At 36.5% G+C, this 6,624-nt stretch overlaps 1 long non-coding RNA gene across 2 annotated transcripts; it reads right to left on the reverse strand.

Annotated features, from left to right (window-relative positions):
• Positions 1–221: 221 nt before the first annotated feature.
• Positions 222–3,115, reverse strand: LOC130187195 (uncharacterized). 2 transcript variants are annotated; one of them, XR_008830409.1, is made up of 6 exons: positions 2,613–3,108; positions 1,820–1,906; positions 1,652–1,686; positions 1,485–1,553; positions 576–663; positions 222–357 (listed from the first exon to the last, which is right to left on the reverse strand). It is a non-coding gene; the product is annotated as an uncharacterized LOC130187195 (long non-coding RNA). The 2 variants fall into 2 exon arrangements; XR_008830410.1 differs by having other exon boundaries at positions 233–357; positions 549–663; positions 2,613–3,115.
• Between the last annotated feature and the right edge of the window lie 3,509 nt (positions 3,116–6,624).

Genomic DNA, 6,624 nt, shown 5'->3' on the forward strand with positions numbered 1-6,624 from the left:
CTACATATCTATGGATGTATTCTGAATCCAAATGTAAACAAATAAGTCATTTTACCACTAAAATTTAAACAAATTATTATTATTTTTTAATTTAATTTAATTTTTTCAAGAATCAGACAAGCGGGGCAAAAAAAACATGTAACCGTCTGATTCAAGTTGAAGAGGTATTTTCTCTCGATGTGATGAAACTGCTCTTTGAAGGAGGAGGGTATGTAATAAGTTTTCAAAAGTTGTTTTGTTTTTGTTGTTTTTATTAGGGCACCTCAAGCATGTGTATGTACATGGTTAGGTGCATGAACATGGGTGCATTGGATGCCTGATGGCTGTAAATGCCTCCAGTGAACCCTCCTCAAGACTCTGTGAAATAAAACAGAAGTTCAGAATGACTTAATTGTGCAGTTTCCAAGAGAAGACAACAGTGATGAAGTCTGTGTAGGTTTTACAGTTTTGAGAAGAGACATCTACATGTATTACACAGCCATCACTCAATCCTTGCATTCACAGTGGTAATTAATGGAAAATTACTTAAATGCATCATTAAACATCACCTTGTTATAGTTATAGTACTGCAATACCTCGCCAGACTGAAGTTTTTCTCACTCCTGCTGGTCTACCTCCATGGGAACTTCTTCATCAGTGGATATATCAGGTGGTGCCACATTGCTGCAGGAAGAACATATCTGCCTTTGATAAGTCATTCATGAACTGCTAAATTCTTTGGTTATGAGAGTTCAACACAGTAATGCTGTATTCATGTCAGACTGGACTGGACTATAATTACCAGTTTCTGACTTTGACATAGTGTCCACATCAGTTGTAATAACAGAAGGTTTCTCTTTCTAAGGGTTATTATTAAGCCTAAATGTAATGCATGAAGTTTTGTCAATGCACAATATTTTTTACCCTCACAAATCCATTCTGTGGTCATACAATCATTTTGCGTTGTCCAGTGTGGTGGATGTTTGCTCTTTTCTATTCCATATAACACAGATATGACACAAATGTCTTTGAATTTGCTCCTGCCCGCACACCTGCCTTCCTACCGCTCTTGAATGCGTGTTCACCTGATTAAACTGTGACCCTGATAATTGAACGGAAATTCCCTTAACTCAACTGCCTAAGTGCATGCAAAGGGACCTCATCTCTATTGTTTTGATCCTAAACCATGAGATCGAATTAATTAAATAAAATTGATAAACTAATTTGATAGAGTGATTCATTTATTTTTTAATTAAGTTAAATTTGAATAGGATAAAGATAGTAATGAATGACAATGGATAAAGAATTTACTTACGTTAGGGTCATGCTACATAATCAATAAAGTGACATGCTGTAAAAACATAGGCAAGGCATTGTGGCTTTAACTCGTTCTTTGGCCTTTTTTTTTTTTTCTTCTTTTTAAACTTTTGGATAAAAGCATCTGCTAAATCAGTAAATGTAGGTCTATCAACAAAATCAAAGTTTACATTTTATTTTATTTTTACCTGCCGTTTGAATCCCCAATGGTCTCTGGATCCGCTCCATGGTGAGCACATTGGAACTTTTCCACTGAACTACAGTAAAACAGTAACAGTAAAACTTAAAATAAGTAAGAAAGTCAGTTCACATATTGCATATCCAAAGTGTAGTGCACCGAATGAAAGAAGGAAACCTGTGAGGGCCTTGTCCATCACGGGAGGCACTCCCCTGTGTGGCATTGAGGCCAAGCAGCAAGTAAAAACAAACAATGAAAACTTAATAAAAATAGATTCATTGCAGAAAATCAGATTTGTAGTTCAGTTTTGAATGTGCATTTTAAAATATCTGGTAGTAACGTCACCTGATGGGAAAAAATGGGGTATGTTCCTTTATCCGTGACGATGACGCCACCAAATCCGTAAGGATTATCCACACATTCTATGGAAAGCTGTAATATCATCAGAAATGAACTGTGATTAAATGTTTCATGTAATGGCCCTGTTAAAATACCAAACGGTACCACTTTAACTGTACTTTAATGCTACATGCTAACAATGCTAATATCTCCAACAAAGGAACACACTTGCTCATACGTGCACACTCGATTGTGCTTCAGTCAATTCACTAAGTCAACCTACAAAGAAACTTCCTAAACAGCAGCACTTCCATATACTTTACCAAACACTTGGACAAGTATTTTAATTTCAGCCTAAAGTGTTTAAACTTACACAAATATTTTCATCTGTGGTCGCCATTTTTTTTTCTCTTTCCGTCAAACGTACTTGGCCGGAAATACGTGACACCAACGTAGTTTGATCGCACCACATTTATGTAATCCGTATTAATAAATGTTCAGCAATACTGAGCATTTCTAAGTAAAGTTATTCAAATAATTATATGAAACACTTTGCTTGGCTTAGGTTATTTCTGATAACTTGTTAGGCTATTTTTAAACTAAAACATAATTTATTGTTAAAATAACACTAAACGTGAAAAGTATGAAAGTACCTCTTTACCTCTATAAAAAAAAAAACTACCAAAACTAACTTTGAAGCTTTCTTACTAGACATTCCCTGTATGCTGATGACACATGATTTTCCCAAATTGAGTACAAACAATTGTTCATTCACCCCAAAACTCTAGAAAGATCATACCTTATTTCTTGAGGACCTTGTATAAAACGTGGATTATTTCGATTTTTCCTCTGGTCAGGTTAGTTCACGTTGGTCCAAATAGAACAGAACAGAAAGCAGATAAATCACATTCATCCTTGTTGGTTGAATTGCAGATTCATATGTTTTTTTTTTAGGTATCTAGATGTCTTCTCTCAATTATACCATCTGAGATCATTTCACTGCCCAAAAAGACGACAGCTTTGTCTATGATGAGGAACAAAAATGTAACTTCTGTATAGTCCCGTTTGCATACCACAGATGAGCAAGTAGGGCTGTTTCACTTTTCATATGAAACTTTGCATTGCACAGCCCAACGCCCACAAAACAGGACCGCTACGTTGAAGTCCCAGTTTTCACCGCTTTTGCAAGGTATAGCAACTTCATGCTTCACTGATGTGGTAGACAGTTGTCAACTGAATTGGGCGCTGGTCAGAAAAAAGCTAAAGGCTATAGTCTAACCATGATAAGTTTGAACATACACAAAAAATGCTTTCTACATGAAAACAATTATTGATTTATGTGATTTTTTTTTTTTTTTTTTTTTTTTTTAAAAGTAATGTAATTAGTTTTATTTAGAAAAATGGGTCAACAACTCATTGAGTAAGGTATAACATTGTGTGTTAGTGTATATGTTTTAATGTATTTTGTAGTGTTGTTTTAATGTATATTAATAATTTATGTTATAAACATACAGCACCATCTGTCCCTATAGTGTCAAATACATAGTTGTTTACTTAAGGTAAGAATGGCAAACTGTTAATAAATGACAAATGCATAATGGTGCATGGAGTGCAGATGTGACGATGATCTCGGTGCAGAACTAACCTCTGTGGTTAACCTAATTCTAACTTGAGCTTAATTTACCTCACTATGTGTTGAATAGTGTCTATGCAAAGCTGACAGTGTGAGAAATGAGACATTTAAATTTATCACACTATTTACTCTTCTTATTTTTACCAAAAGAAACTAGTGTCACTAATCATACATATATTTAGTTGGATGTATGGGTTTTTTTAGAAAATTATAAGCCCACAGTGGCCCCTCTCAGCGTGTTATGGGCTCTCTGTGACCCCTTATTTAATTGATTCAAACTTTCTCTCACAAGGTTTAGCAAAGGATCAGTCTTAAAAGCATCCATATTTGAAGTTAAAAAGATCCTATAAAATTGTATTGCTACAGCTTTTCTTTGAATTCCTACATAACAGGATCTATAATACGACATAAAATCATCAGCAGAATGTTTTTGCAGGCTGCTGTTACCACATCCTGTTGCAGTAAAGTAAAGAACAGAGAAATGTAGCATAGACATCCTGCTAAATGCTTGTATCGTCTATCCTTTGTAGAATGAGGATAAAAAGAGAATGAAATAAAGCACAATCTACTTTAAGAACTCTACTTTATTATCCATCCACTACTGCTGCTGTAGTGCAACATGCAGTATGTGCTGTACGCCACCAGGTGTAAGCATTGCCTTTAAGATAAACGTTTTCATATTATTTCAATTGGCTGAATTTTGTCTGAGTCCATTTTACAAATGAAAACTTTTAGTAATTCTTTCAGCCAAAGTACCCTATTCTTAATGTTTTTTAATTCTGAAATGCTGACCAGTGTAGGTGTGGGCAGTTTTTTGTTCCTCATGGTTACCACATGTTTCGTTTTTTAATATTTGCAAACTCAGCATATAGTGGTTTATTTTTTACACACAATGCAAAAATGATATAAATAAAAGGAAGTAATCACATGCTGTTTGCTTTCCAAATGCTCATTAAAGTCCAATAAAAGCATCAGTGTGTTCATAGTGTGCATCATGTTTAAACCAACCCGTAATTCAGTGCATTAAAGTTTGCTGCAGTGTTGCTGTTGAGTCTCCCTGAATTTTATTTTCATCAGATTCTGCAAAGGTACAAACATGTAAACTATATGGATATCTTTTTTCAGTCAGCCACCTCCAGTGTAAGTGGACTGACAGCATGCACACACACAAGCTGGATGGTGACATTAGGTGTATTTGTTGTGAGCAGCATGACACACTAATCTCACAGCACTAATCAGGGATTACACTGTACACTGAGGTCAAAAGGTCTCGGGGAAAACACACATGCTGCACATATATGGGGTTAAATCCATTTTGTTACACAAACAGAAATGTTTTCAGATTTGTGTCTTCTCCGAGACTGATGAGACAAAGTTTTCTACATCTAATTGAATGCATTTTGCTATGCTCATGTTGCATTAGCAGAAATGTTATGGAACAGTTATGAGGTGCATCTATATCTTCACAGAACAATATAGACAGAAAGACAAACAAACGCACATAAATATGATCTCTCTTTCTTCTTATCTGCAAATGGTCTAAATGAGAATGATCAATTGCATTTTCTGGGGACAAAACTGATGACATCTGCCTCCCAAAGATTTGCAACACTTGAACGCTCCCTTTGAAATTACCTGAAGAAGATTGAAGTAGGGCTCAAACACTGGACTTTTTGTACTATAAAATAAAAATCAAAGGGAGAGTTTAACATTGTTGTGAGTGATTTGGATGCAGGAATCACAGATTTTCGTATGCAGCATCTCATGCAAAGACGAATGTGTATGTGTTTTGCACAGTGGCTACTTGGACCGCCTCAAGGTATTAATAATTCACAATCGTTTCCTAACCATAATTGAGTGTTTATTATTGTAACCATCATGACAAAGTTCCCCTAACCTTTATTGAGGTAGTCATTTTAACTCAAACTCTGATGTTTCCCTAAACCTGACTAATTTGGTTTAGCATAACATTAGTCATAATGTATTTTTCTTGTAATGCATTATACAAAATAAAGTGCATAATCAAGTTACCATCAATGAATGACATATTACTAACTAATGCGTATACTCACTGAGTACTTCATTAGGAACACCAACAACCGTCTCAAAACAGCCTCAATTTTTCCTTTGCAAGGATTCCACAAGATGTTGGAAATTTTCATTTGAGATTCTGCTCCACGCTGACATGATTGCATCAAATCATCTCTGCAGGTTAGTCAGCTGTCAGCCAATCTGTTCTACCACATCCCAAAGGAGTTCAGTAGGATTCAGATCTGGTGACTGGCGTGGTCACTGAAATACACTAAACTCACTGTCATGTTCATGAAACCAGTGTGAGACGACTTGCTCTGTGACATGGAGGGTTATGATGCTGAAGTAGCCATTTGAAGATGGTCAGCATCAATACCCAGATAGGTTGTGGCATTCAAACCATGATTGATTGGTATTAAGGGGCATAAAGTGTGTCAAGAAAACATGGCTCTACAACCTCCAGCAGTCTGGACTGTTGACTTGAGGCAGGTTGGCTCCATGGATTTATGCTGTTGATGCCAAATTCTGACCATCTGCTGCCTCAGCAGAAATCCAGATTGATCAGACCAGGCTATGTTTTTCCAGTCTTCATCAGTCCAGTGTTTGTGAGCCTGTGTCTACTGCGGCCTCAGATTTCTGTCCTTGACTGACAGGAGTGGAACCTGACGTGGTCTTTGGCTGTTAGCTCATCCAGCTCAAGGTCGCATGTGTTGTGGATTCTGAGATGCTGCTCTGCTGACAGTTGTAAAGAGTGGTTATCTGAGTTACTGTAGCCTTTCTGTCAGCTCCAACCAGTCTGTCCATTCCCCTCTGACCTCTCATCAAAGCATTTTTGATTTGATTTTTGTCTCCATAGCTGCTGCTCTCTGGCTCTTTTTTGTTTTTTGCATCATTATGAGTCAAACTCTAGAGACTGTTGGGTGTGAAAATCCCAGGAGATCAGCAGTTTCAGAAATAGTCAAATCAGTCTGGTACCAACAGTCATGCCACAGTCAAAGTCAGTGAGATCACATTTTTTGTTCATTCTGATGTTTGATGTGAACATTGACTGAACCCCCTGACCACATGAATGATTTTATGCATTGCACATGCTGCCACATGATTAGCTGAATAATTAATTTAGCGAATAAACAGGTGTGCAAGTTTT

The sequence above is a fragment of the Seriola aureovittata genome, chromosome 19 (assembly GCF_021018895.1).
Source record: "Seriola aureovittata isolate HTS-2021-v1 ecotype China chromosome 19, ASM2101889v1, whole genome shotgun sequence".
Lineage (NCBI taxonomy): Eukaryota > Metazoa > Chordata > Actinopteri > Carangiformes > Carangidae > Seriola > Seriola aureovittata.